At 43.1% G+C, this 10,193-nt stretch overlaps 2 long non-coding RNA genes across 3 annotated transcripts; both read right to left on the bottom strand.

Moving 5' to 3' along the window:
• On the bottom strand, positions 1–4,542 carry LOC136482698 (uncharacterized). Its single transcript, XR_010765168.1, has 3 exons — positions 3,996–4,542; positions 403–606; positions 1–144 (listed from the first exon to the last, which is right to left on the bottom strand). It is a non-coding gene; the product is annotated as an uncharacterized lncRNA (long non-coding RNA).
• A 2,336-nt stretch (positions 4,543–6,878) lies between these two features.
• Positions 6,879–9,733, bottom strand: LOC136482164 (uncharacterized). 2 transcript variants are annotated; one of them, XR_010764997.1, is made up of 3 exons: positions 9,704–9,733; positions 8,046–8,426; positions 6,879–7,954 (listed from the first exon to the last, which is right to left on the bottom strand). It is a non-coding gene; the product is annotated as an uncharacterized lncRNA (long non-coding RNA). The 2 variants fall into 2 exon arrangements; XR_010764996.1 differs by lacking the exon at positions 9,704–9,733 and adding an exon at positions 9,022–9,697 and having other exon boundaries at positions 6,880–7,954.
• Positions 9,734–10,193: the final 460 nt, after the last annotated feature.

Here is a 10,193-nt window from a genome sequence, read left to right as displayed (position 1 = left end):
TCATTCACAACCACAAATAGTCATAAGTAGTCATAGGTAATCCACAAATGCAAATGCAAATAAAATCACAAGTAGTCACTTAGGCCACGAGTTCCACTGCGACCACGCTGGGTCATGAGGCTCATTTGATGTCGTCGATTGATGCTGCACAAAGGAGAAAAGATTGCATGTGTGAGTCAAGATTGAACAACACATATGGTCTCTCTACTGCCTAACTAGTATAACCCTTGCAACTGTCAGCAATATCTTCTCCGTTGCATTGTGCTCTAGTATGATTGCTTAAGTACTAGTTGGTAATAAACATATAGCATTAGTCACTAAGTTTCTAGTGTTTAGGCATCTTTATAAGATTGATTCTGCATAAACTAGAAATGGTGATTATAAGGTTGTAAAGCGACTCACAATGCCTAAAACAATGTTTGGAGCAGGTTGAGGAGGAGGGACTGGCATCGGTGGCGGAGGTTGACCGATTGCAGCATAAACACCACTCATATATTCAAACATCTGTAGCTCCATCCTCTGTCGCTCTGCCTCCATCCTCTGCCGCTCTACCTCCATCTTTGCCTCTAGCTCCTCCTGGCACCTCGTTTCTTGTTCTAGCTGAGCCTATAATATTTCATCCCAATGTTACAATGCAATGCAAAAGTATGTAAAAATCAATAAACGATGAACCCATCTGTTGCCAGCGCAAAACGTATGTTACGAGCCTCTAGAGCTTTCTCACAATGAATCATATTAATCCTTGTCTATGCTTCACCATCGGATGGATGCACCAGCTTCTCAGGATTGTATTGACGTCTGTATTTGTGCCATGTCATCTGTTTCGTGGATTCCTTAGTCATGTAAAGTCGTTGGGTCCTCGGTATGAATGGAAGGTACCGTAGGATCTTCATGGGGATGGCGAGCTGCCTCTTCTGACCATCACTAGAGTCTACCTCTAGGAACCTAGATGATTTACACTTCACACAGTACTTTGCTTCCGCATGATCTTTCCTAAATAAGATGCATCCCTTCGGACAAGCATGTATCTGCTCATATGGCATCTTAAGTGCACGAAGGAGTTTCTGTGCCTCATACATGCTCTTTGGCAGGATGTGACCATCTAGGAGTAGGCTACCAACAACTATGAAAGGTCCTAATGGCTAGAGGGGGGTCAATAGCCTATTAAAAATTTCTACAACAACACTTAACAAACCGGTTAGACAATTATAAGGCGTAGCAAGTGTTGCACTAGCCTATTACAATTGCAAGCCACCTACCATATTTCTAGATGATATAGTTTCTATCCACACAATAGCTATGCCACTACACTAAGTTAGTGTGCTCTCAAAGGCTAACTAAAGAGCCACACTAACCAAACTAACAAGCTCTCACAACTAGCTACACTAAAAAGCTTGACAACTAGTTTGCGGTAATGTAAAGAGAGTGAGCAAGATAGTTATACCGCCGTGTCAATGAGTGAACCAATCAATCACAAGAATCAATAGCAATGAATACCAATCACCTCGGAATCAAATGATGAACACAATGATTTTTTACCGAGGTTCACTTGCTTGCCAGCAAGCTACTCCTCGATGTGGCGATTCACTCACTTGGAGGTTCACGTGCTAATTGGCATCACACGCCAAACCCTCAATAGAGTGCCGCACAACCAACACAAGATGAGGATCACACAAGCCATGAACAATCCACTAGAGTACCTTTTAGCTCTCCACCGGGGAAAGGTCAAGAACCCCTCACAGTCACCACGATCGGAGCCAGAGACAATCACCACCCTCCGCTCGACGATCCTTGCTGCTCCAAGCCATCTAGGTGGTGGCAACCACCAAGAGTAACAAGCAAATCCCGCAGCGAAACACGAACACCAAGTGCCTCTAGATGCAAACACTCAAGCAATGCACTTGGATTCTCTCCCAATCTCACAAAGATGATGAATCAATGATGGAGATGAGTGTGAGGGCTTTGGCTAAGCTCACAAAGTTGCTATGTCAATGCAAATGGATAAGAGGCTGAGCTTGAGCTGGCCATGGGGCTTAAATAGAAGCCCCCACGAAATAGAGCCGTTGTACCCCTTCACTGGGCACAACACGGGGTGACCGTCCGGTCACGCGATGCATGCCACGTGTCCCCTCTCTTCAAATGTTGATCGCCCGATCTCAATGGTCAAGTGATGACCAGACGCAACAGCTCAAAGTGACCAGACGCTGAACCCCAGCGTTCGGTCATTTCCAGTAAGCATCCAGAGATGACTTTTCATGACTGGACGTGTCCGGTCATGCTCGACCAAACACACCCAGCGTCCGATCACTTGGCGACTCCTCTATGCGCGACCATGTCAGTGTGACCGAACGTAGCTAGCCAGCATCTGGTTGTTTCAGCGCCAGCATCCGGTCAATGACCGACGCTGCTCTTTTTCTGCTGCTACTGACCGGACGCGCCGGTCCTTTAGAGACCAGCGTCCGGTCATTTACAGTGACCTCCATCTTTTCTATCTAGGGCGCCGGTGGCACCGTCAGACTGTTCGCACTGTATGGGCGAACACTCTGCCGGTGAAGTTCCTAACCCTTGCTCAAATGTGCCGACCACCAAGTGTATCACCTTGTGCACATGTGTTTGCATATTTTCACAAACATTTTCAAGGGTGTTAGCACTCCACTAGATCCTAAATGCATATGCCATGAGTTAGAGCATCTAGTGGCACTTTGATAACCACATTTTGATACGAGTTTCACCCCTCTTAATAGTAGGGCTATCGATCCTAAATGTGATCACACTCACTAAGTGTCTCGATCACCAAAACAAAATGGCTCCTATAATTTATACCTTTGCCTTGAGCCTTTTATTTTTCTCTTTCTTCTTTTCAAGTCCAAGCACTTGATCATCACCATGGCATCACCATCATCATGTCATGATCTTCATTTGCTTCGCCACTTGGAATGTGCTACCTATGTCATGATCACTTGATAAACTAGGTTAGCACTTAGGGTTTCATCAATTCACCAAAACCAAACTAGAGCTTTCAAACTATCAGCATAACATCGAAGGCTTCTCGACTCAAGCTAAATTTAACTTTATGACCATTAGGCGTGCAATGACATCTAGTTGAGAAACCTTGGCATGCCCATGAAGGGGTTGCTATGCCGCAGACAACATATCATAATACGCCTTTGTGGTTGGCTCTGGCTCCTCCTCCCTATGTCCTTCATCAAAGTGTGCTTCATGATAGTCATTTAACATGTCTCCTACCCCGACATCATCATCATAATCCTCGATGCATTGTCTCACGACCTTGTCTCTCACACGATCGGATTCACCATGGTAGATCCACCGGGTATAGTCCGCCGTAAATCCATTCTTGCAAAGATGTTTGCCCATGACCACCTTTGTTTGTTGATGCGTGTTTGCACAAATGCTACAGGGACACCAAGTGGCATGCCCTCCTTTAACCCTTGTAAATGCTAGTTCTAAGAAAACATCGGTCTTCTTAATCCTTTCATCGATCAACGAACCATGACTAGAGCAGCCCGTGTATATCCGCTCACTGTCATCCATCCTCTAACATATCGGCAAGTAATATAAAAAACAATTGCATCTATAGGTTCCTATACTGTCTAATAGGTGAAGATAGGTCCTAATCCCACCTGAGGATGTGTAGATGGGGTTAGTTTCCATGCTCTACTCCTATCCGAGACAGAATTTTGGCAGCACCTCCCCGCTGTTCTCCTAATACATGTCCAGGCAGGGAGATTGTGTATCTGGAGAACAACAGGGAGATGCTGCTGAAACTCTATCTTGGATCCGAGTAGAGCATGGAAACTAACTCCATCTACACATCCTCGGATTGTCCAAAAAACATGGATAATTCGAAACAGACATGGTTATAGACATGCAAAGATCTGCATATTTCAAACCGTATCTCTTTCGAATGGGAGACGCCTAGCTCTGTTATGTGATATACGAACATGATATGGAAAGAGGGGTGTAGGATGCCTCACCTTGCTGTCCAGCAAAGTGACGAGTCGAGGATGGTGGGGAATAATCCTTGCAATCGCCTCTCCTACAACAAATGAACATAATAGTGTCAATTGTAAATTTCGACAGCACCTCCCCTGCACGGTGAGGCACCCAAAACCTGCAACAAACCAATGGCACGATGGCCGACAACCACATACAGAGTCCAAGAAATAATGCTGAAACAACTTGTCGCAGAGCTAATAGAGTTTACATGAAAGTGCGAGCATCCCAGAGCCTTGGAACTAATCATGACTCAAACCTAAAATTAATAAGTAGGCATAAGCGCCACCTAGATGCAAATTAATAAGTAGACCTCAAACTAAGCAGCAGCATAAACCAATTCAGTAAGAACTCATTAGTTTCATGGTGTGTCATAGTTATGTCCACCCACATTCACCAACTATAAGTCATGGAATAATTATGAATGTCACAAAACATTTCTTGCTTTTTGCAAGCCTGTGAACCACTTTCTTCAGACTTGAACTTGTCTGAACTTAATGTGTCTCTGACACAAAACACATTTTGTCCAGTAGCTATGTTCAAAATGGCAGGGCCAACTATTAATGTTTTGACCACAAACTTTTTATGGAGCTTTTTTCTGTAAAAGATGAAATAGTATAGTTTCCCCTCGTCCAAAAAAGTCAGTATTCCAATAGCATAACACATGCCTCTGGAATCCAAATAGCACAAGCCTAATCCAACCGACAACAGAAATCATGATACTCCAACCATATGTGTTCTCAGGCTTGCAAGACATGAAGCGTACGTGTTGTCTATCGCTAAAATATCCTAAACCAAAATCTAGAATCTCACCGAGATCCAAGGATTTAAGCACGTAAACATGCCAAGCACAAATCTGTGGCCTTCTTGTTAGCAACAAGAGAAGCCACTCTCAGACTCCTACGTCTGGAATGTGAAAACGACAAAATCACCAAACTGCACATACATTAGCACATACTGCATCTAACATTCGATATCGGGCAATGCTAGCACCAAACTCGACCAGCAGGAAATCACCGGAATTCTAACCACACAAACAAGGTTTTATTCAGTTCTTCTGTGAGCACTGCACGCGAAATGAAATCAAGACACCAACAATCACAAAACAAAAGACGAGGAGGATAGAGCTTATACTTGTAGCGCTCCCAGTGGTGGCTACGGGGTGGCCAAATGGACTGGTCATCATCCTTGGGTGGCTCTGGCGGCCGTCGCGGGGGAGGAGACCGGGCGAAATGCGGGGGAGACGACTATTCGAGGTGGTGTGCCTCGCAGGTGGCGTCGAGCCAACGGAAGAGCTCAACTCAGCTCAGCAGGCAGGGCCGACGCAGAGGTGCGCGTGTTGGCGTTCGTGGTGACGACAAGGTGGCTCTGAGTGTGGGAGGCCGAGCACCAGGGGCTGGTGTGGGCGGGTGCGGGCACGGGGCTGGCGGCGGGGCCAGCGACGTGGTGTGGGCGGGTGTGGTCCTGGGCGGGCTGGTCAGCGGTGTGGGTGGGCGCCTGGGGCAGCGAAACGGCGTCGGGGACTAGTGTGGGCGAGCGCAGGCGTGGGGACGGTGGCGTGGTGTGGGCGGGCGGCGGGGCCGGCCGTTGGTGTGGGCGGGCACGGGCGCGCGGCTATGTGTTTGAGTGTGTGTGCGGCCGGGTACGGGATTAGGGTGGTTACGAGGGAGGTTTGCTGAGTGCCCGCGATCTAGCACTCGGCAAACCCCCATTTTGTTTTTTTCATTTTCAATACCTAAACTACTGCGTGTGTGGGGCCCGTAAAGCTGTTTGTCGAGTGTCCCAGATTTGACACTCGGCAAACCCCATCTTTGTCGAGTGCCAGATTAGGGGCACTCGACAAACCAAGTTTTTTTCTTTATTTTTCTTCGTATCCTCCTTTTCCTAAACCCTAAAATACTGTGTGTAGGGCCGGGTGTGGGAAGTTTGTCGAGTGTCCCAGATATGACACTCGGCAAACCCAATCTTTGTCGAGTGCCAAACCAGGTGCACTCAGTAAACCCACATTTTTTTCATTTTCCTTCGGTTTTTTCTTTTTTCATTTGATTTTCTAGGAATATTTTTCCATTATAATATACCAAATCTTAACATGGAGTACCACATGTTGGATGTAGAAAGTAGAAAAAGTTTCAAGGCTAGAAGTGAAAAAAACTTATTATTTTATGCAGTTGTAGCTCAAATTCAATGTATATCAATTAAAATTCTATAATTGCACTTAATAAATTAAAATTATCAAACGGATCCAAAATATTACCAAAATTACACATGACTCAATCTATATTCTCTATTGCCTATACAAAAGGTTTTGAAGTCAAACCCCAATTCGACCGCAACTTTGACTCAAAATCTTATCGAATCCTTCTCAACGCTAAGATTCTTCTTCTGAGATACTTCGGTTTATAAACATCGTACGTGACAGATTGTCCAAAACCTTCTCAAATTTTTACCACAGCCTCCATGTATGATATCACGAGATCTTGACAAATCTCATGATTTTCAGACTTCGTTTGATTTTTAGAAATTAAAAACCATTCAGCCACACGTTCGTGGTCGTGTTTCCTGAACAAGATGTTCGAAATTTCTTTTCATGCCCTGGATAAGGCCTCGCACCGGACTCAATAACATGAATATCATTTTTCTACTCATTTTATTCTATTATTTGAATCACTTGCAGTTCAAATTTGACTTATACAAAAAAATCCTTCAAAAGCAATAAATTAATTAAATATAGCAAACGGATCCAAAAATATACCAAATCTTAATATGGAGTACCACATGTTGTATGCAGAGAGTAGAAAAAGTTTCAAGACCAGAAGCGAAAAAAACTTATTATTTCATGCAGTTGTAGCTCAAATTCAATGTATATTAATTAAAATTCTATAATTGCACTTAATAAATCAAAATTATCAAACAGATCCAAAAAATTACCAAAATTACACATGAATCACTCTAGGTTCTCTATTGCCTATACAAAAAGTTTTGAAGTCAAACCCCAATTCGACCGTCCCTTTGACTCAAAATCTTACCGAATCTTTCTCAACGCTACAATTCTTCTTCTGAGATACTTCGGTTTGTAAACATCGTATGAGACAGATTGTCCAAAACCTTCTCTATTTTTTACTATAGCCTCCACGTATGACATCACGAGATCTTAACAAATTTAATGATTTTCAGACTTCATTTGTTTTTTTTAGAATTTAAAAATCATTCGACCACATGTTCGTGGTCGTGTTTCTTGAATAAGATGTTCGAAATTTCTTTTCATGTCCTGGGTAAGGCCTCACACCGGACTCAATAACATGAATATTATTTTTCTACTCATTTTATTCTATTATTTGAATCACTTGCACTTCAAATTTGACTTATACCAAAAAATTCCTTGAAAAGCAATAAATTAATTAAATATAGCAAACAGATCCAAAAATATACCATATCTTAACATGGAGTACCACAAGTTGTATGTGGACAGTAGAAAAAATTTCAAGGTCAGAAGAGGAAAAAAACTTTTTTAATTTAGTGCCAAAATAAAACACTCGGCAAACGAACCGATTTGCCGAGTGTCAGATAAAAACATTCTCTCTGCCGAGTGTCACTAACCGACACTCGGCAAAGTTCTAACCGCCGACACCCTAGTTGATGGCCGTCACACGTGGCGGTCTTTTGCCGAGTGCCTATTCTTTGCCGAGTGTCTTGTTGTTGTTTGCCGAGTGTTTTATTTTCTGCACTCGGCAAATAAGTTTTTTGCCGAGTGTTTATCTGTAGGCACTCGGTAAATATATTTATTTGCCGAGTGCTCGAAGGAATGCACTCGGCATATATACTGTTTCCGGTAGTGTACCAACTTTATTGATAATATGTTCCTGTGAGGATGAATTTGTCGTCTGCTTCTGTGGCTGCAAATCTGTTGTCCTTCTGCAACGCTTCCCTTCTGCTACCTTCCCTAATAAAGTAGGAGTACAAGGAAAACCAAGGTTCATAAAGTCAGCACCAAAAAAATTATTAGTCTAGTGTCTCTCAGATTGTGTACATACCATCATAAATGTCATATAAATCATCATAATATGGGAATGGTCTATTTCTCCACTTCTGTTGATCTTCAGATAACTCTTTCCACTTTTCATCAATGGCTGTTGGCACTTTAATCTCTGGGTTCCAACCAAAACCGCTCTTGCTCACAATTGATTTCACAATATTGTGATCTTTCTTGAGTCTTTGTTCCCTGTCCTTGAGCTGTGACACAGTGAAATTAGAAACAGGGTATTTGTTGTTCAGCCGAGCAGCCATACAGCTCCATCCTTCTTTGGTCCATCCATTTTGGCCTCAGTATCTTGCTGAGAGATGATACTCCATCATGGAAACAAGAAATTTAGTTTGTGCATCACTCCAATGTGCTCTTGGCTTTCCTTTATCCCCTGACGTAATACAGACATATATATATGTCAGTTATAGATGAACACTTCGTATATAAATAAAAACAGGTCGAACCATATGTGTGCCTTTGAAAATAGAACACAAACCTAACTAGCAACCTGCTTTGGATTGTTACTGAAAGAATCAAGACTGGAACCAAGTTGGACAGATTAAATTGATCAAAAGAGAAAACAGATCACCAAAGCATGCATCTCAATCGACCTGTGAAGTCAAGTTTGAACTAAATTAAAACGCTGCAAGAATAAAGATCGACAAGGCCCATCTTCACAGGGCCAACATCTGAGCAGAACTACAACTCTGTTGGCGGCCGATGACTGTGTTAGGGACGATGCAGCCAGTCATCCGGGTGTATTAAGGAGAGTAACTTGGTGAGGAAAAGGGTATCAAAGAACAGAACACAATTTACTGTCCTCCTACTTCCGTGCTCTACCAACCTATTTCTCCTTGCTTCCTCCTGATCATATTTTCCCCAATTCTCCTATCTCCGATCTAGTTCCCTAACAGATCTCGTACTACAGACTCAGGGATCAAAATCAATTGGGGGCAAGAAGCGAATCAGTCCAGGGAAAAACTCACCTTGTCCTTCTCTCCCATCCTTCTCTCAGCCTGCTATGGAAGCCACACGGGTGAGCTGCGTGAGCAAGTGACCTTTTGGTTCTGGAAGATGGAGAGTTCCAGAAACAAAACGGCTGCACACGGATGAAAAAAAAGGCGTGCAGAGAAAACAAGACGCGCGCCATCTGGTAGGACGCGCGTCGCGCGCGTGGAGAGCTCCATCAAAAATAAAGAGGATCGCAGTTCAGTTTCTGGGACTACGAAAAAACTGTGGTTTTGCTAATACCATAGTTTCCAAAACTGAGAATTAATTACATCCAAACACCTTCTTTCTTTCAGGTACCTAGGTATTTTTAAAAGCCATGGTATTGATCTAAAAGACCAAAAAAACTAAGCATCCAAACAGGGCCTAAATGGGCACTAGCTATAACATTATGAAAGGACGATCAACTAATTATCCTAAGGGAGACATCATAATTCATTTCAAGAAATGGGGAAACAATAAAAAGATAACTAAGGCATGGCACCATATATAGATATATATTCATAGTGTCATTGATATAACAGGAACAAAAGAAGAACAGCAAGTTTTGATAGGGAATCCTTCTCTATTAATATATGCCCGGCGATTTTCTCGCTGGTGGTTTTCAAAAAAAGAAAAAAGTTTCGATAGGGAAAGCTAAAGAAGGGAATCCGAGGTTACCTGCCAGCCGTGTGGCAGTGCAAGAGTAATAGCAAAGTAAACGCTAGATGATGCCCTTCTGTGGCCTGATGTTCATATATATACACGTACAAGGCTTCATGGGAGTCCATTGTTAGGGAAGTTGTTTCAGGGCATACGAAGGTTTGTTGGGTGTATGTATTCCAGGGCATGCAAAGGCATTCCAAGGCGTATTGCCACTTGCCAGGCTAAGTCTAAGGCAAGCAGTTTCCTTTCTACTAATATCTAGACTTCGTTTATCAAAAATATCTAGACTTCGTTAAACCTAATTCTTGTCTACCCTTGCTTCATTTCCATTAATGAAATCCAACCTGCTGCTAAATTTGCACAAGATTGATATAACCGAAGTAATGAATTCATTAACTATACTTGTGTATCACTACGCCACTATGGAATTTTAGGGGCGGCTCCAGGGCATTTGTAGCAACGGTTTGACCAGCCGCCCCTACCGGCCAAACCGTTGCTACAAATG

The sequence above is a fragment of the Miscanthus floridulus genome, chromosome 9 (genome assembly GCF_019320115.1).
Source record: "Miscanthus floridulus cultivar M001 chromosome 9, ASM1932011v1, whole genome shotgun sequence".
Lineage (NCBI taxonomy): Eukaryota > Viridiplantae > Streptophyta > Magnoliopsida > Poales > Poaceae > Miscanthus > Miscanthus floridulus.
Note: the sequence above shows the minus strand (reverse complement) of the source record. Positions and strands in the feature narration are given on the sequence as shown.